A 20,064-nucleotide genomic window follows, 5' to 3' on the forward strand; every position below is an offset into this window, starting at 1 on the left:
TGTGGTCCCATTTTCTCTGTCCTGGTACAGCTGAGATGTTTTCTGCATGAATATCTTTCCTGTTGGCTGGAGCTTCCCCCAGGCCTGGGAAGGATCTCTGACACCAAGGAGGGGTCATACCTCTTGGGGTCTTGCTAGCCCAGCCAACATACTTGCAGAAGGTCTCTTCATTTGTACATATACCCTTATGAATTCAGAGATGTGTTTTCAGGAAGAGTGTTTTCGGATCTTACCCAAGGAATTTAGGACTGGCTCAACTGGGCCAGGAGGCTGTAGATTTGACACAACTGCTTTGCCAACATATTCCTCCAAAATCCTATTTTCCCTCTACTTCTTTCAATGATTTGGGGAGTCTGGGGTGGATGGAAGATGGGGTGGGTGGGTATTCATGGCCACGCACCTCCTCTCCTTCCCTCATCCTCCCCATCACCGTTCCCAGCCCCTTCCCCTCTTCTCAGCAGTGATAAGCTCAAGGATGGAAAAAATGTTGTCACACATATCTCACTTCCAGTGTGTGGGAGTCACTGATAGCAGCATGAAGATCTGGACAATAAAGCCTCCTGACAGCTTTTGAGTCCATCTCAGGCACAGGGAGAAGGTCCTGGAGGAACAGCTGAGTGCTTGTGGAGCTTGGGGAAGGGTCCTGAAAGTGGTGGCGCTGGGGAGGCAGATGGAGAGGGAGAAAGGGCTCATTCACCCTCTCTCATCTGGGGTGCAAGGCTATTCCCCTGCATGTTCCCCAAATTCCACACTGCCCTGGGGCTTCTCCAAACTGAGAGCCATGAGATTTTGGCTGCAGGTGGTTTTGCTGTCACATTGAGGAGCAGTCTGGCAGCTGCTCACCGTGGTGTTTGTTTTGGAGCATCCCCACTGGCCAGTGCTCCCTCCCTGGGGAGAGGGGGCTGCACTGCTCCAACACCACTGTGCTTCCACATGGGCTGCTGAAAGAGCCCAGAGCACCTTGCCAGAAGGGTGAAGTCATTTATTTATACCTAGGAAAAAATGTACTTTATTACACAGTCTCTGAGACATTAGGGCTGACCCACTGCCAGGCTTTCACTCTGATGTGGACAGCCGAGGTCAGCATGAGGCAGTGTCAGTGGCTGCATCTCTTCTTAGTCCCCTTGTCAGGGTCTACAAACAGGGCATCAATTTATTCATGTGAAAAAAAGTGCCAAGGGTTGGCTGGGAGAGGTTCATTTGACCAGCAGAATCACAGAATCACATAACCACACAGAATCACAGAATCATTTAGGTTGGAAAAGGCTTCCAAGATCATTGAGTCCAACCTTTGATCACCACCTTGTCAACTAGAGCAGAGCACTAAGTGTCACATTCAGTAGTTTCTTGAACATCTCCAGGGATGGTGACTCCACCACTTCCCTGGGCAGTCCATTCCAATGTTTTGCAATCCTTTCCAAGAAGAAATTCATCTTGATGTCCAGCCTGAACCTTCCATGGTGCTGCTTGAGGCCATTTCCTCTTGTCCTGTTACTTGTTCCCTGGGAGCAGAGCCTGACCCTCACCTGGCTATACCTCCTGTCAGGGAGTTGTAGAGAGTGCCCTGAGCCTTCTTTTCTCCGGGCTGAGCTGTGCCCCAGCTCCTTCAGCTGCTCCTCATCAGACTTGTGCTCCAAACCCTTGCTGCACTGAGCCTGTCCCTCTGGATTCAAAGGAGCTATGGAGGCCACAGAGATGGACACCTGTGTTTTATAGATGTTCAAATCACTTACCTAACACAAGAGCTCAGCTCTGTCTTTTCTGAAACAGGGTTTGCAGTCCCTGGAGGTGACCTTGATTTTATAGCACTCCTAGTGTATTAGTATCTATTTTCTCACCGTAATTACAACAATTGAGAATGACTTTTGCAGAAAAACTTATTTATTCCAAGAAAAAAGTAAAGTCAATTTTATAAATTTTCCAGCTGGAAAGAGAACCATTCGCTGTTCAGATTTCTGTCCCATGCCTCAGGGGCTGTAGATCCTTTCCTCAAGGTCTCCATTTTCCTCTAGAGAACTGGTCTCCAAAATAAGCAAGATGATCCATCAGAGTAGGAGGAAAATATTCTTTTTAACATTAATAAATAATGCAAAATAAAATATATTGAAAGTCTGTTGCTATAGGAAACTGTCTCTCTCCTTAGTCTGCAGCTCCTGTGTCCCACAAGGATTTTCCCTCCTGAGGGCTGTGTTGTAGGAGATAGGAAGCACAGTTTATTCTGGATTTAGCCAAAACTATTTCATACTTTTGTGATCAAACCATGTTTCTGGGGGAGAGAAGAAAAGAGGGGGTGATGTTAGGGTTATTGCTATTTTATGAGAAGGGTTTCCGTTCCAAGTTGGAAAAAAATGCCAAAAACATTTAGAGAAAGACACAATGCTCCATCTAAAAAAACTATTTCCATGGTAAATTTGTACGCAGCTCTGCTTGAGATCACTCCTGATCCCAGGCTTTGGGTGTGGGACAAACAGATTCTCCTCTTTGCTTCTTCCCTGACCTCCTCCTTTGATAGCAAGGAGGATCTTTTAACCCTTTCATGCAGGATTTTCCAGGTTGTCTGCCTGAGATATGAGTAGTCAAACACTCCCATGCCTTACCAGGAGCAAAGCTGGGTGAAAGCATCGCCCTTGGCTTGGCTGAGCTTTGGCACAGAGGCGCTTTCTTTACGTCTCCGCAGCAGCTGATAGCCAGCTCCATCCTGCTGGGAGCGATTTCCCTCCTGCCAGCAAGCTCACACACACATCCATGTGCACACCCAGGCCTCTCACAAGGCTCACATTCAGAGGCTCCCCACCTCTTTTCCCTTGCAGCCCCAGCATCCCGTCCCTGGGATGTCATCCTGCCCCTGATAAGGCGCAGAGGCGGCTGCCAAAGGAAGGCTCCCAGTTGCTCCCGGCGCCAGGCTGGGTAGAGGCAGACACGTCTAAGCCTTGCTTCCTCCAGCAGTGCCTGCACCTCTGAAGGACTAAAAACAGATGACATCACCCCCTCATGGTGTCCCCCCCTTCAGCATCTCTATCAGCCCCATGGAGAGGCGTGTGCATGGAGGAAGGAGGAGGAAGAGGGAAAGCAGGGGGAGGAGGATGAGGAAAAGAAAGGAAGGCGAAAGCTAGAGCTGGAAGTTGGTTACTTTGGCAAAAAGACAAAGCTCTGCACAACTTCACCGGCTAGACTTCAAAAAGGTGGAAAAACTGGAGACTCATTTCTGGCAGGTCTTGTTATCAAAGGGAGCCTTATCTGCTCAATGGGACTGATGGCTCATGTGAGTTGGAATGGCTGCTAACCTCTGGCTGAGCTTTCTGAGGCCTCTGAGGGACAAGACTCACTCAACAGAGAGGGGAAGCATCCAGGAGAGGTGAATGCATGAAGGCATTTACTGCCATGTTTGCAGCCTGCAGAGATGGGAGCAAGGATGGGATATCTCATCCTGGAGCCCACGAGATCCCAATCCCTCACTGTTTCAATTCATGGTGGTAAGAGAAGTGGAGGAATCTCTCTCTACAAATAGTCTGGATAGAGATGGGACAGATCTCAACTGGGTGTCAACTGGCACATTTACTTCAGTGGTTTTACTGATTCCCCTCTGATTCCTCCAGAGCAAGATTGGTCCCTCTAGGGTAGATAGTGGAGTGGGTTTAGGTTGAAGCCAGGTATGTAGTTGGGAGTTTTAAGCTGGGAATTTCAGCCATCTCATTGTTTGCTTGTCCCAGGTACCATACTTGCTGTTTTTCATAGATGAACATTCCAGCTTTTCTCTTGAGACTTTCATGTCCCTTTTTACCCTCTCTCTCTCCTCACATTTCCAAAACATCTCTACTCTTGCTTGCCCTACACCACCTCCTTTCCTAGATGAAGTCTTGCTCCTGGAATCCTACTCCAGAGGACATCAATGGTAGGCAATTCCCCTTCCTTCAGTCAACAACAGCCCACAATCAACAACACTTACTCCCTGGTGAGGAGTTGCTGTAAGTGAACTTGGCCTTGACCCATTCCCAGTCATAATTCCACTCAATAGATCAGCATATGAAGGAAAAGAGGCAGATACGTCTCATGTGATGTTTAGGGTACGGTCTGGATTATCTTGCACTGCGCAAGTAAGATCTCTCATGAGAATTGCTCCATGCAGAAGCAGGGCAGATGCAGAACCCACCACACTCTCTGTGAGATCAGATGAACTGTTTTGCCCCTGGGAGTGGGATTTCTCCACCTGACCCACCTTTACCTCATCACAGAAGTGGATCATTGAATCACAGAATGGTTTGAGTTGGAAGGGGGCTTTAAAGGTCACCTGGTCTGGCACCCCTGCAATGAGCAGGGGCATCTTCAACTAGATCAGGTTGGATAACCTGAGTCATGCACCCAGGTTCACCTTGCTATGGGAGAGAAAGAGGCACTTTGGAGGGAAAATCATACCTCTGTGTTGGATTCATCTCCTTGTGAGGATGAATCCTGCCATGGTTTCTTCTGAAAACAGCAAGAAATTGAGGTTGATAAAGGCTGTGACAGAGACAGAGGCAGATGTATGGGCTACAAGAGAAGCTTCATAACTTCTTGGACAAGCTCAGCAGACCCCTCCCTTGCTGCCACTCTGGAAAGGTACCCCTTGACCTTATACCACTACTGCCAGCCTTGTGCAGATGTTTCAGATACCCCAGTGCATCTCAAGCAGCATCAAACCCAAAGTGTAAGGCAGGATGGTCCATCTCAGAAGGAAACACAGCTGCACTCTGGACCCAGAAGGACATATAAAACCAAGAGGTTTATTGGTGATGGACAAACCAAGCTATGGGTGTAAGTGTGGAGAACAAGCAGATCCTACGTACAGTTTTGGTTGCAGGGTCACTGGGCTGGTCCCCCTGGGATGCTAGGGTCCATCCTGGTGTGACCACTCTCACCGGCAGCAGCGCAGGCGACCGTTGCTGCAGGTCCCTTCCCAGCGCTCCATGTGGAAGCAAAGCCTCCGGCAGTGGCCACGGTTGCTCCTGCACTGCTGGCTGTCCGAAAGGCCTCTGACTGCTGGGGGAAAGAGGACAGGAGATCTGAGTAGGGGACCTGAAACCTACTGAGAGTTCCACTGGTGTTAGTGGCTGAGCTCCAGCAGCTCCACGTCCTTCTGATGTTGGGGGCCCCAAACCTGGATGCAGTACTCCAGGTGGGATCTCACCAGAGTAGAGTGGAGGGTGAGAATCCCCTCCCTCAATCTACTGGTTGCACTTGCATCTTCACGCATCTACCACCTCTGTATTTTACTCACAAAGATTTTCATGGCATTCTCCTTGTGTTGTGGAGGATGAGGCTTGTAGCCTCGTCAGGAGCAGAGCTCAGGCTTTTGGCTTAAGCTCAGCATTTCTGTGTGAGTTTTGAGGGAATGGAGAGGTGGGGAAACACAATCTATGAACAGTTGCATCCAGAAACTTAATGGAGGCCATCTCAGAAGAAATTTGTTCCTCAGAAGCAGGAGTCAGGTCAGCCTCCACTTGACTTGGTTTGACTTAAGGGCCCTGTCTTATCCTTTTCTATTTCAGGGTGGGAACCTGTTTTTTTCTCTCTTCACAGTCCTTCAGAAACCCCTGTGAGTTGTTTGTCCTTACCCGGAACATCCTGGAGAAGGAGAATGACAAAGACTTCTAAGAGCAGCTGGAGAATCCGCATGGCTCAACGTGGGTGGAGGTTCCACCACGAGGAGTGAAGGGATGTAAAGAGATGAAGAAGAGGGAAATCCTGGATATATAGTGCCTGAGGGGTTGTGTAATGCTCCTGGAGTGGAGACAACTTTGTCAATCTCAGGTACATTTCAACATGACAGCAAACAGTTGCATGTGGGGTGCCCTCATTTAGTCACACCATGTTACAGATGAAAAACTAAAAGAAAAATAAAGAAAATAGAAAGAACTGAAATGGTAAAAAACCAGCAGGTTTTTTTCAACGGATAGCATGGAGCACTGGGGAGTCTGCTACTGCTTGCTGCTGGAGACAGGATGTTGGGGCTGACCCAGTCTGGCTCTGCTTGTGTTTGTAGGCACGAGCATGTGATGTTAAAATCCAATCCAAGAGTTTGCAGTGTCAAAGTATTTGGTTTTTTTATTTCCAGCTCCCAATCTCTGTGTTTAGCAGTGACATAGTCAAGTGTAAAAAAATCCAGTCTCTTCCTCAGCACTCCCCAACACACAAAGTTGGCTTAAAAATAATGGGATCCTTAAAAAAAATCAAAGATCTGCTTCTGTTTCTCAGCTTCTAGGCTGCAAAGAGACTGTTTGCCAAGGTTTTGTTTACAACTGTCAAGAAAGATGGCAATTTAGCATTTTATTCATTTAGATATTTATTAAATGGGAAAGCTGGGATACCTCCCTGCAATATTCAGGAGCATTAGGCAAGCTCATGTATTACAACTCTCCCAAGAAAGCTGGCAAGCTCTCAGGTTTGTACTAGTTCTCCAGGCCAGTTCCAGGAAATCAGAAGAGGTGGGACCTGTGTTTCAACTTTGGAAAAAAACACAAAGCAAATAACAATCAAAAATCTGCCCCAACCAACAACAAATGGAGGAAGAGGAAATAAAAGCTTTATAAAGGTTTCTTTTTACAGCAACAACACAGCAGAGGCCATCACCAAGTCTTCCTTTTTCCCTTAGTAAGTTACCTTGATGGCTTTCTATTTGCAGGCTGAATGCCAGGTAGTGCTGGAAAACGTAAAGCCCATGCCCTTCAGGCTGCTTGAACAGAGCAAGGATCACCTTCATCAAACAGTGCAGATAAGGGGCCTTCAAAACTTGGACTTTGGCTCAGGGGACGCTGAACACTTGAACGGCATCATGCAAACTGGCCACACACAACCTGGGGAAAGAAAATGGGCCTTTAATCCCACTGTCAGGAGAGTTGGCTGTAAGGATGTGCATAGAGCCTCTCTACAAGTGTTGGTGCTTTGTCTATCTGGTGGTACTGCTTTGTGCCATGGGTAGAAGACCATAACCCATCAGGTACTGCTGAGGATCAGCACCTCCAACATGAAAGATGGTGCTGTGGGACTTCATAGAATCATAGAATCACTGAATGTTTGAGTTGGAAGGGACCTTAAAGATAACCTCATTCCAATCCTCCTGCCATGGACAGGGACACCTTCCACTAGACCAGGTTGCTCAGGGCTCCATCCAGCCTGGATTTGAATGCCTCCAGGGATGGGGCACCCACTTCTTTGAGCAACCTCTGCCAGTGCCTCACCACCCTCACAATAAAGAAGTTCCAAAGCAAAGAACATGTGCAGAATTTATCTAGAAGAAAGGAGATTGCAGTTCTTGAGCTACAGCCCAAGTGTGTGACCTGAGGTGTCTGAACATGTGTATGCAGGCAGCCTGATGATCTCTAGAGAGGATGTTTAGTGCAGAGCTAGAGTAACATACGGCCATGGTGTTCCTGATGATGGATAGCAAAATACCATGTTTTATCTGTAGCTCAGCTGCTCTCCCATGGTGGGAGCAGCACCATCGCAGAGGATGAGATGTGTCTGGAGCTGTATGAATGTTTTGAGCTCCACAGGGGCAGGCACAGAGGTGGCCAGATGTGTCAACCACACCACAAGACCCTGTTCCTCAGCTGTGGAGCATGGGTTGAGTTGCAGAACATGCTTTGGGAAAGAAAGCCAGAACTAGACACTACCAACATAAACCAGATTTCCCCTAGAAATCAGGGGCAGGAAGTCTCTGTCCCCTGTGCAACTGCTTGAACAGCAGCTGGTCTTGCTCCCTCCAACATGGTCCCTATACTGTGTTGGCCTCAGCCTCTGCTGAGCGTAATAGGGCTGGCCTAACAGTCTCCCACCCTTCCCTGCTTCCCAACCTGCCACCAGATGTCTTTTTTCAGAATCCACCATGCACAAAGGCTGATCTGTGCTCAGAGAAATTCAGCACAGAAATTAGCTTCTGGTTGCCTGGGAGGTTTTGGGGCTGGAGAGGAGTCAAGTCAATCTGCATTTGTCCCATGGCCTCAGATGGGAGGGATGTCTCCACGGACTATCTGCCTTCAGGTCAGGATCAGAGTAGCTTGATTTTTCAATCCATCCTGAGATAAGTTTATGTCATCAGGAACAAATCCTTTGCCAGTTTGTGATGCCACCTGCACCTGCTCATCCCAACAGTGTTTTTTTACCAACCCCCAAGCCAAGCAAGAACTGATACAACCCTGAAGTTCGGCCCCTGAAGAAGTGACCATGGGTTCATCTCAGGACTCATCCCTGGCCCAGAAACCTCTCATGGCTTTGGGCAGACCCTTGCTACAGACCACTTCATGGTCCTCCTCTGGACTCACTCCAATAGGTCACCTCCCTCTTATGTTGGTGACCCCAGATGTGGACACAGCAGAAAATGTTGTTCTTTGTCCCACAGCAAATGGGCACAGCATACCTTGTGTCCTCACAACTAAGTTCTCCCTTCCAGTTGCATGGACACATCCAGATGTCTATTAGCAATCATCCCTGACATGTGCCTGCCTCCAAACTGTGCCAAGGAACAGTTTGGCAAAGTGCTCCTTTGCTGACAGCATGTTTGAGTATCTGCTAGTGTCTGAGCCTGAGCCTTGTGTGATCTGATTTACTCGTGTAGATGCAGCCTCTGAATCCAACCTATTTTATCTTCCTAGGACACCCCATGGTGCTCAGCTGTGGTAGGATGATATCTTTCACTCCACAGGAGGTGGAGGAGCAGCAACATGAGCAGGTGGAATATGACCTCCTTTCTCCTGCTTGAAGGTGAAGGAAGAGTTAGACATGCATTGGTTTGCCTGGAACTGCTGGGAATTTAAGGGACAACCTGGATGCGTTTGCATTGGTTTGCCTGGAATTGCTGGGAATTTAAGGGACAACCTGGATCTCAGGGGCTTGCCCAAGGCTGTGAGACCTCAGCTTTACCAAGAAGGAGTCCATCCAACAACCATCCTGCTCCTGGTTGCATAGCTCCATTCACAATGACGTTTTTAGGGCAGAAGCAGAGGATATCATCTCCATCTGGCTCTCTCTGCCAAACAAACACTGGTCTGTTGCCTGGGAACAGCAGATTCCAGCAAGGGAATCTATGCCATGCTTTAATGAACTAACATCCCAGTTATCCATGAGGCATGTGCTGGTCCACAGACCAGACATGAGGGTAGGACTCTGCCTTGGTTGTGAACATGACTACGGAGATCCCTAATAAACCTCTCAAGATGTCTGGATGGTTTCTTCATCTCCCTTAGGAGCTGGCGTAGGTTTGATAGGACAGAACTAAGGAACTCTATTTTGTAGCCTTCTGAGCTCTGTCAGGTACAGACAGCTGGAGTTCAAGGCTCAACCAAGCCTTTCCCACAAAAATCCTCTTCTTCATTTGGATTTTTCCTATGAGGATAAATCCTTAATGTCTTTTCAGAGCAGAACTGTAGCCTGGTTTAAATTCTAATCAGCCTGTACCTCTCAAGGGATGGCAGACTCCACCTTCTCATTACTTCTGCCATCCTGGTTTCCCTCTTAACTTGTCTGACTGTCCTCTCTACTCCTACATGCCATCCTGCAGAGAAAGGGTTGGATTCAGCTGAACTCCACTGACTACATATAGGTCTAGACTCTGAGAAATGGTCTCAGTTGGGCAGGCCTGCTGGGCATGCCTGGGAGTCCTCTGGCAAAGGCGCAAACTGGGGATGATTTTTATGGAGTGCCTCAAACAATGGATACTTTTTGGCTTTTGGGTGCAAATGGTTGGAAAATAGTGTTTGAGGGCCTGGAGGAGTGTGGTCTTCTGGTGAACAGCTTTGTGCTGAGTAGAGGAACATGGTCACTCAGCCAGAGGAGCTCAGTACTTCTCTGCCCATGGCAGGGGGGTTGGGACTGGATGATCTTTAAGGTCCCTTCCAATCCAAACCATTCTATAATTCTATGATGATTCAATGATTCTTCCTTCCCAGGGTTACAGGATTTACCCACTGGGGGATAATTAATTTAGTCAGAATTCCCCATCATACACTTACACCAAAGCATCTCATGCTGCTGTTCAAGCAGTTTCTCATGAGCTAAGCTGGTGGCTGGATGCTCTCCCCCAGGTGAGGATCAAGAAAGCACATCAAGAAACAGTTGTGTAAGGCTCATGGACTGGAGGATGCTGTTCCCCACCCTCCACCATGTCCTTGCTGCTTTCTCTCTCTTCCCTCTTTGTGAGACCAAGTAGCTGGAAAGTAATTCAGTTAATCTTATTCATTGGGCAGAAATGATGATGGATTTTTGTTTCTATTTTTGCTGTTGCTGGACAGTGGTTTGGAGTTTTTAAGGGGAATTTCCAGACAGATTGGCAACGGAGCATTTTCACCTTCCCTGTTTTTTGCTGTTGCTGGACGGTGGTTTGGATTTTTTAAGGGGAATTTCCAGACAGACTGGCAACGGAGCATTTTCACCTTCCCTGACTGAAATCTGACTGGCCAACAGGTCCAAAATGTATCAGGAGCAGAAGGCCCAGTGACTATCAGGGAGATGTACAAGATGAGCTCCATGAGCCTACGTTTCACTTTCTTAGGAAAACAGGCTGTAAACATGGTGGCTGAGCATTCCCAGATAAGAGGCACAAATCATGAACTCTGTGGATGAATGTGAGAAATAAACTGTTTAATTTGGAAAGGAGCCTTGATTGAAAACCCTCCCTGTGCTGTCCTCATACATCAGTGTGCGTCAGACATGAGTTGCATCTGGGGAGGAATTTGGCTCTGGACTCGGCCCCTTCTGTTTTCAGCATTGGTTTCCAAGCCAACAGCCAGCTCTGGGCAATCTGGCTCTCCTGATGGTTCATCCAAAGGCAGGGGATCTCCAGGGTAGTGCTGGCATCTCCCTGAGTGTGTTGGAGTCCCAGTGATTATCCGAGGAGAATAACTGGGCTGGTCATGGGTGAATGGAGTCACTTGGATGAATGAATGGATGTCTAGCAATGGGTCCTGACCCTGGTGAGGTCAATGGGAATTTTTCTGCTTGATTCATCATAACAAGAATTTCATCTCCCAGGGAGGAATCTTCCCTGGCTCTGACCAGGGCCTCAGCTATTTGGCATAGCTCTTGCATTACATCATTGTTTTCTTGCTTTCACAGAAATGATTGACCCAGATAATTTACCTGGAAAGGGAGAGTGAGAACTAACTGACAAAGGCAAGGAAGTATCAAAATTTTGTGCTGAAAAAACACAGAAGGGCTCAGAGTGGATCTGGAGAGCTAATGGATTTGGGCTGATGGAGCGCATAGCAGAAAGCTGTTAGGCACAAAGAGCTTAATTGCTTAGGGATTATTGTTAGGTGTCCAGAGAGGAAAGGAGGAGCATCAGAAATGCAGTTCATGGATGGGAAGGGCAGCCTGTCAAGGGCACTGGTACACAGCTCCCAGATCCCCTCTCCACCATGTTTAAAATGAGTAAACTTGGACTCTTAGGAGAAAAATTGTTCCCTGTGAGGGTGCTGAGGCACTGGCACAGGTCATCCAAAGAAGTTGTGGTTGCCTCATCCCTGTAAGTGTTCCAGGCCAGGTTGGACAGGGATTGGAACAATCTGATCAAGTCAAGGGTGTCCCTGCCTAGTTTTTAAGGTCCCTTCCAACCGAAAGCATTCTGTCATTCTATAATTGCCTGTAAGAACCACAACAGTCTGGAAAGGAAGAGTGGATATGGGGAGTCTTGCTCAAGAAACAGGAATCACACTTGCCTTTATGCCAAACCAGGTGGCTTTTGCACCAAAAATTATGTCAAAAAGGCTGCCCCCATTGCAACTGTTTTCTCTTGGAAGGGAAACAGAGACAGAGTCATCCTGCTCTGCTGGGAATGTGTGGGCTGCTGTGTTCACTCCTGGTCAGTGGGAGAGATTTTCTCCCACCACCAACAGCTTTGCTGAGTCACAGGTGGGCACTTGCTGCTGTGTTAAACTTCAGGTTTATTGTTTTCACGTAAGGAGAAAGGCAATTTCTCACCTGTGCATGACACGTAACAACCAGAGTCCCAAAGGGATGATAAATATTTTTGTTTGTCCCAATTTCTTCTCATCACAGTGTTTCCTAGAAAGTCACAGCAACAGCCAAGTTGGAGTTCACTGCAGCCATGGTCTCTCAGGGGAGCAACAGTCACAGGAAGGCACAACATCTCCTTCCCAACAGCTGCTCATGCCTTGCCAGTGGAGCCTGCAGGTCTCCATGTGCTGCAGTTGGCTCCTTTGAAAACCTTCAGCTCTTTGAGGTGGGGGGTGTCAAACTTTTACAGCAGAGAATGATAGGTTCAAAGCAATACTGAGCCAGATATTCACCAGAAATGCAGTTTCCAACTCTGCACAAGCCTCCTTCTTGTTTACAGCTGTCTGGGCCATGGGCATCTCCTGTACAAAGAAGCAGCAAGTTGGTAGAAAAATTTCACAGGGCTTCCTCTGGCACTATGTGCCTGGCCAGCCAAGCCAGCACCGGGAGCATGCATGGACCCTAGGCATGTGCAACTGCCTTGAGCACACCCAGGATCCCCATCCCACAGGATAGCTTCAGGCACCCATGTTAAACATCCCAAGTTGCAGTGCCAACCTCCCTCAAGTAACATTTTATGATGTAGTTGTTTTTCCAGGATGCTGGCAAAGACTGTGCATGGGAAGTCGGAGTGGTTGTCCTTCTGCCAAAGTGGCAACTGCAGCCTGAGAAAAGGCAGGGACATTTTCCCAGGGCACAGGACATCTCCTCTAGGGCTTCTCCTACAAAGGCAGTGAGGTGTTCCATTTTCAACAGCTTCTTCTTAGGGGTGTTGGAATGAGATAGACTCTAAGGTCCCTTACAACACTAACCATTCCGTGATTCTATGATTCTCTGCTCATTTTTCCATTCCCTCAAGGGACTAAATCATGCATTTTCCCAAAATACTTCACCCACTATCTCATACAGAAGCCTGAGGACACCATTCCTCAGTATCTATGTGAGGAAAGTGAGGAAAGATTATCCAAGTTCCAGATCCCTTTGTTTACCACCCTCAGCCCTCCCTGGCCTTACCGTGCTGGGTCAGGGAGATGAAGATGAAAATGAGCGTAAGGATCCTCATTGCTTTGGCTCTGCTGGAAAATTGCAGAGCTGAGCATGAGATTTTGCAGAAGCCTCTGTGTGCTGCTGGCATGCTGGATGGCATCCGAGAAGAAGAAAGGAGTAGGCAGGAGTTAATTATATTCCAGACCTGGGAGTAACATTTGCTGCCGAGAAACCCTCTGTGTCGTTCTGACCCAGCGCAATGGCTGCAAACAATGTTGACTTGCTTCACGTTTTCTGGTTATCAGCTTTCCTGATTCCTTTCCCTGGCAGTTGGCATTTTGAACTGGCAGATTGCCAACTGGAAAAAGAGGCCCTGGGGAATCCTCTGCCCTTCACCAGCAGCCAACAAAGTCCTCAGGAAGTGATGGGTGGGAGAGAGGCAACTTGCAAGGAAAAACTGAGGACCTGCAGGGAAGAGACGGGTGCAGGCTAGGAGTGATTAATTTTTGATCTGAACTGTTGTGAATATTTCCAGCTGAAGCCTGGTGTGATTTTTTTTCCAGCTTTGGCTTCCAAGGAATTTGGGAGGCTTCATTCCTGAGTGTGATGAGCATACAGCGCTGGTGGAGGAGGTAGCTGTTAGCTCAGCAGTGCACTCCTTGGTGGTAAATTTGTGATGGATGTGCAGCTCTTGCTGTAAAATGTCACATTCCAGCTGCCCTTGCCTGGCTGCTGCCCTGCCTGGCCCTGCTGTTTGCTGTCCCTTCAGCTGTGGTAATGTAACTGCTGTGTGAACACATCCTGAATTAGACAGCAGAAAGAGCAAGGTTAAAAATTCCCTACTCCATAAAACAACCCAAGAAAACAACATAGCTAGAATCATAGAATCATTTAGGTTGGACAAGGCCTCCAAGATCATCAAGTCCAATCATCCCCTAGCCTTGCCAAGGCCACCACTAACCATGTACCCAAGTGCCACATCTACACATTTTTTAAACCCCTCCAGGAACTGTGACTCCACCACCTCTCTGGCAGCCTGTGCCAGGGCTGGACAGCCCTTTCTGTGAAGAAATTCTTCCTAATATCAAATCTAAACCTCCCCTGGCGCAACTTAAGACTGTTCCCTCTTGTACTGTCACTTGGTGCCTGGGAGAGGGAGGCCAACCTCCACCTTGCTACAACCTCCTTTCAGTTAGTAGTAGAGAGTGAGAAGGTCCCCCCTGAGCCTCCTTTTCTCTAGGCTGAACACCTCCAGCTCCCTCAGCCACTGCCTGGAAGTGTTCAAGAACAGACAAGTTCAAGAACAGACAACAGGCACCTAGTGCTTGGATCTAGATGACAAGGTCACAGGTTGGACGTGATCTCAGAGGTCTTTTCCAGCCTAAATGATGCTGTGATTAATTATTCCCAACCTGGTAAAGCACCCAAGATAACATCAACATGGCAATTAAGATTAGGCTGGTAAACAGGATTAGGGAATGTGGTTTCCAATGATGCAACTGCAAAGTTTTGTGGATTTCTGCATGTGGGTGTAATAGAGAGGCATTCTGCCTCTTTCCATACATACGCTACTGTTATACCTGTTTATTTTTCATTTATTGCAATTGTTATTTAAATAAACTTGTCACCTCTAATTAATCATACACTGCATGTTAAGACACCAGACTACAACACTAACAAAAAACCTTGTTTGTTTCTTGGCTGTGCATTTCTGTGCTTTGCTGCAATTCCATGAGGACTTTGTCACACTTCTGTGCAGCGCTTCCATCCTCTGCAAGGGCAGAATCCCTCTTGTTCGTGCAGACATCTGATTTCTTAGGGTATGCAATGACCCCCCTCATCTTGACAAGTGTGAGTTTGATGTTGTGTCTGTAATTCAGACGATTTAAGTCAAACCAGAAAAAATGACACTACCATCTGAACCAACTCATACATAAAAATTGTTGGAAAGTTGTGTTTCTGTGTCTCCAAAAGCAAAGACACAAAGATGGACTTTGCTGCTTATCAGAGCACTTCTATAAAAGAAGAAATTGTGAGCCACCAGCTTGGAAAAGAATTAACTGAAGGAGGGATATGGTAAAGGGATGAAGAAGATGAGTGCATAATGACTACATATCAAGCAGGTGTCACTGAATAAAATTGTGAGGGATGAGGTTTTAAAACAAACAGAAGGAATTCCTAATCTAGAGGGAAAAAATCCAGTAAGGACTTTTAAACACAAGGATGCCTAAAACTAAAAATCCTGATCTGCAAATTCGTGAAAGCTATATAAGGAAGTGTAATCACAGAATCATAGAATCATCAAGGTTGAAGGAGACCTCTAAGATCATCATAATTATATGGTTGTGGTGTTCATTAATAGTCACTTTACACACTCTGAGTAACTGTGTAGAAATATCCATTTCTGGTCACAGAGGGATCCAGGATGCTGAATCAGAGGAACCTTAGGATTAGCACAGCTAATGAAGTATATATTCATTAATGATGGACGTTGAATATTGAGGAGCACCAAAAATAAGCAGCTCTAGAAAGGATTAGATAAATGTACAGGGAAGAGGTCAACTGGCACCTATTAAACACAGCAGTGCCAGCAGTTCCCCAACAGATGATTATAGGAAGATTCATCAAGGAAGGAAGGCTGTAGGTGGGCCAAAATTTTATTTCCCCAGGCATCTGTTGGAGATAGGACTTTGGGCTACAGGGTATTTGGCCAGCCCCAAATGTTCCATGCTGATGTTGATTAGAGAAATAGACAGGTCCGTTTTTGTGTGTGGCAGGAGACAGCTTAGACCTCATCCCTGGAAGTGTTTGAGGCCAGGTTGGATGGAATACTGAGCAGCCTGTTCTAGTGGAAGGCGTCCCTACCCAAGCCAGGGGGTCAGAACTAGATGATCTCTAAGGTGCCTTCCAATGCAAACTATTCTATGATTCAATGATTTGAAGACAAAGAGAATAAGTGTGTTTTGCTGACTTTAGTCATCTCCTCCCAAACTTCACCTGCCTGGGCAGGGTTCCCACACATACCTATGCAGCAGGTCTTCCAAAGCCTATAGCAAGTTCCAAATGCAGCAAATGGCTTTGGGCAGGATTTTAAGTGGAAGCAGTAGCCATGGTATTCTAAACAACATAAGGTGTCTTTGGGCAAGCTGAGACCTGTGGGAAGAATGGGATTCCCAGCTGTGCTGCAGGTTCAGTCCATTCTCATGGTCTTCCTCTTTGCTGAACTCAATTAAGGATCTGATACAAATACCCCCAAAACTCAGGGCAGGTTTTCCAAAAGTTTTGAGAAGCCTCATGGAACCTCACAGCATTCTAAGGAAGGCCTTTGTGCAACTAGAGAAAAATGTAGCTCTTGATGGTAGGTCTCTGCACATCTCCTGGGCATTCAGTCTGTGGTGGGGAGGGGCAGTCCAGCCTTTGGATGCCTCTAAGTTCTGTGACTGCAATGCTGCAGTCTGGTCATTCAAGGGACAATGTGCTGATCACATGCCCTGAGATGTAACTATGAGTTAAAAAAACCAAAAAAACTGTGATCTGGCCCAATCAAAGGGACAAACAGTTTGCCCAGCTCCTTCTCTGAAAATCTTACTCCAAAATGAGGAGTTTCATTAAATATGAACAGATAGTCAGAAAGCACAATCATAAAATTACTTAGTGCAGCAAAAGGGCTGAGGAAGGGGAACCAGAATGTTCAGAGAGCTTACATCAACTTTCCTGTGCAGTTCAACTTGAGAGGGAACACCTCTGCTCTCTTCTACTGTACACAATGAAGAAAATTTTTAACCCTGGGGTAAGACAAGGCAGATGATTTCTATGATGTCACGTACCAGTAATGACAGGCAAAAATAGTGGCATAAAGAGACTTCAAAGAGACATAAGGAGCCAACACCTGATAGTGGCTTCTGTGGGGAGGTTCTGGTTAGACACCTGGTCACCACCAGTTCATTTTTCACTTCTGCTTCTAGACTGAGAAATAGGGAACTGCTCTAGTGAAAGGAGCTGAAGGGCATGTTCTGCACCACCACACAAGCGAGTTGTACCTCCTGCACAGGCAGGCCTCAGTGTGGGTCTTGCCTCTTACCTGGAACAGCCTGGAGGAGGAAAAGGAGAAGAGACATGAGGCAGGAGAAGAGCTTCATGGTGGAAGGTCTCAGCTGCAGCATGGAGACAGGGCCACAGAGCCAGAACCTTTCAGTAGGGGAGGAAGGAACACTCTGGAATTTATAGGGCTGTGGGAACAGACCTGGCTGTCTGGGGGACCTTGGCAGGGTGAGTGTGGAAGGCAGCAAGTACAGCTTGACCTCTGTACATGGCTAAATCTGAACAATGGCAGATGGTCACAAAAAGAAGCAGAGAAATAACTATACCTCCCTACCCTGACACTGGGAGGGCTTCTCCTCAATACCAACCCACCCAAGACCATCATTACTTGTTAACTTCAAAGATCAAGGTGACTGGTAATGAATCACGTGGAGGAAATTAGCCACCATTTGGTGGGAGAGAAGGCAACTGGAATATCACAGGATCATCACAGACTGGGTTGGAAGGGACCTTAAAGCTCATCTTGTTCCAACCCCCTGCCAGGGGCAGGGACACCTTCTATCAGACCAGATTGCCCCAAGTGCCATCCAACCTGGCCTTGAACACTTCTAGGCAGGGGGCAGCCACAGCTTCTTTGGGCAACCTGTGCCAGTGCCTCACCACCTTCACAGGGAAGAATTTCTTCCTAATAGCTAATCTAACTCTGCCCTGTGTCAGTGTGAAGCCATTCCCTCTTTTCCTATCACTCCATGCCATTGTAACAATCCCTCTCCAACTTTTTATAGGCCTGTTTAGGTACTGGAAGGTACTATAATGTCATTAGCCAATGCTACACTCAGATGGAGTGTAGCTACAATGGATGTAGCTGCATTGGAATGTAAGCATCTACAATGGATGTAGCTGCATTGGAATGAGGTGTTCAGTTAGCAGTTCTAGGACCCAAATTGTCTGTTTAGTTATAGTGGGACCTTAGAAGTGAACACACATGCAGAAACCTGCACTGTAGATACTTGTACTTAGCTGGCCAAGTCCAGAGCTCCCATGGTTTCAGTTTGAATGGGTTGTTATTATATGGAAAACATATGTGTAAGTCAGAATGCGTCAACCTGCACGTCTGCAGAGAGGTCACCTGTTTTCATAATGCATTTAAATAAAAGCATGTGGAAATTGCCAGAAAGCCTCCCTAAGGCTGAGTATGTCCCATTGCTCTCCCACACTTCATATCCTCAAATTTAAGTTTTGAGCTCAAAGCTTGAAGCAGCCTGGTCCAATGGAAGATCCCTTCCAACCCAAACCAACTCTAGGATTCTATGAACGCTACTGCAGTACTCCAAGAACAAGGTGTTACAACAGTCTAGAATTAACCAGTTTGGTTTGTGCTTAGGCTGCCAAGACATCCTTTTCATGGAACATACTGTCTTATTAAAAATGCCATTTTTCCACTTTAAAAAGGTAAGACCTTGCCATTTAGAGGTGCTCAGCACTGCAGGATCCTTGTCCTATTGCCTGAAGCCATTTCTCAGCCCCTAAAAGTGCCCATAAACAAGAAATGAGTATTTGACCCCTCTCTGCTTCAGGAAATGCAGACAATTTTCTGAATTTTCAAGGATAGTTTGACAAACAAAAAAAGGATTTTTTTTTTCTTTACAGCACTTCTCACAGGGCAAAATACATTTCAGATGTTCATGGACAGAATGCTCATCAGGTATTAATTATATTAAATTAAATTAATTAAAAGCCTTATTGCTTTTCCTTGCAAACCAGTGTTGAATCCCAGAACATATTGCAGGGTCATACATTCTCTGTTGCCCAGAGAGGCTGTGGACTCCCCATCCCTGGAAGTGTTCAAGGCCAGGTTGGACAGGGCTAGGAGAAACCTGATCTAGTGAAAGGTGTCCCTGCCCATGGCAAGTGGGTTGGAACAAGATAATTTTTTGGTCCTTTCCAACCCAAACTGTTCTCTTATTCCATGATTCTGTGATACTTGAGCAGATTATGAGTTTGCAGATATCATGAGCAGCACTTTCAGCTTTGCAAGTGTACAAAGAGCATAGGGCAAGCGAGATTCATGATACAGCTTTCCTAAGGATCTCTCTGTACAGTGTTTGAATGTTGTTACCCACAGTCATGTTGAAGTGGCAACCGACAACACAGATTCCCCCTCAGAACCCCAAACCAACTCCCTTACTTCAGCCTGATTCTATACATTATATTGATTGATGTTGTTCTGACCCAGTGACCTTGATATCAACAATATAAAACTCCCCCTCAGTCAATGTGCATTGTTCTTTGCCTCCCTGGTTTCTTTGGGAGCTTTCCATTTCAAATTTGCAGGCGCCATCGAGTCTCCTGAGTAGTTGTGTGGCAGGAGAGCTGTTTGTGTCCATTTTCAGGCACTCCAGGGAAAGGGATGAAACAAAGACCTTGACAAGAAAGCTTCAGTTGGCTCAGGTTTCCACTGAAGCCAAGGGGATCCTATCTGAGATATTCATCTCAGCTCTCAGACAGAATCTGACATTGCACTTTGTCAGACTGGAGCAGGAACTCAGCTTTCTAAGTCAAAGTTTATTTTTAAAGTTGGAAAAATGGTCATGTTCTGTTTATTGCCTTTTTAATGAAAAGATTATTTTCATGGGAAGTGAGGCACAAATTTAAAACTTCAGGTGTGTTAACTTGGTGAAGGAGGAGTGATTGTCCAGTAATCTTACATTCAAAATCCTTCCCTATCATTTCTAGCCAGTGCACACAAAAGGCCTCACTGTTGGGCTCTAAGTGTTTATACAGTCACAATCCCCCTCAAATTATGATTGTAAATTTTATCCCAGAAAAAAATATCTTTGGATTTCAAGTGATGTCTCGTTCTGCCTTGATGTCTGTGCACTTTGCTTGCTCTAGTTTGTTCTCCTCTTCTCCCAGGTTGTTCCTCATTACTCTCTGCAACTACCTGACAGGAGGTCATAGAGAGATGGGGGATGGTCTCTCCTGCCATGCCTGCAGTGAGAAGATTAGAGGGAATGGTCATAAGCTGAGACAGGTGAAAGTCCGAGTAGA

Source organism: Acanthisitta chloris, unplaced genomic scaffold (assembly GCF_000695815.1).
Source record: "Acanthisitta chloris isolate BGI_N310 unplaced genomic scaffold, ASM69581v1 scaffold6977, whole genome shotgun sequence".
In the NCBI taxonomy this organism is placed as follows: domain Eukaryota; kingdom Metazoa; phylum Chordata; class Aves; order Passeriformes; family Acanthisittidae; genus Acanthisitta; species Acanthisitta chloris.